The 623-nt window shown below is 44.9% G+C and overlaps 1 non-coding gene across 1 annotated transcript; it reads right to left on the bottom strand.

The window, feature by feature from the left end:
• Window positions 1-308: 308 nt before the first annotated feature.
• Window positions 309-402, bottom strand: TRNAY-GUA (transfer RNA tyrosine (anticodon GUA)). Its single transcript has 2 exons — window positions 366-402; window positions 309-344 (listed from the first exon to the last, which is right to left on the bottom strand). It is a non-coding gene; the product is annotated as a tRNA-Tyr (tRNA).
• Window positions 403-623: the final 221 nt, after the last annotated feature.

Genomic DNA, 623 nt, shown 5'->3' with positions numbered 1-623 from the left:
GGAAGGTGCGGGCCTCTTTTTCGGTGTCTGTGAGAGAGGTCCCTAAAGGAAAGCGGTGCTCCCTACAGCTGTTACTTCGCCTTTTCTTCATTAAATAAATAAATAAATAAATAAACGAACGTCGGTCTAAGTTCCTCATGTACTCCGTCTGCTGGTCTCACATAAATCGGCTCTCTCCTACCGAGTCCCACAGGAGAAAACGTGCTTATATTAAAGTGAAGAGCCCATTTCACTAAAATTATGGGATGGATGGGGGGGGTCTCCAAGAACTCAGCAAGCAGCACCAAAGCGAAAAATAAAATTTTGTCTCCTTCGAGCCGGAATCGAACCAGCGACCTAAGGATTCCCGCTTTGAAGCCGCGCCTCTACAGTCCTCCGCTCTACCAGCTGAGCTATCGAAGGGACCTTGTAAAGGCTTTCGTGTTTTCTGTATACAGAGTTTCCACCGCTAACATCGTACAGCTGGTAAATGAATAAATACCGGCAGGGGGGAAATTTCACTTGTACCTACTTTTCCCAAATATGCCGCAAGACATGTCATAACAGTCAGTATTTCTCAAGCGTCTTAAACATTATTTCAGTTATTGGATGTAAAAGTGAACAATTTCTGGGGCATGGAGAAG

The sequence above is a fragment of the Euleptes europaea genome, chromosome 8 (genome assembly GCF_029931775.1).
Source record: "Euleptes europaea isolate rEulEur1 chromosome 8, rEulEur1.hap1, whole genome shotgun sequence".
NCBI lineage: Eukaryota > Metazoa > Chordata > Lepidosauria > Squamata > Sphaerodactylidae > Euleptes > Euleptes europaea.
The sequence above is the reverse complement of the archived record's forward strand: the minus strand, read 5'-3'. Positions and strand labels throughout refer to the sequence as shown.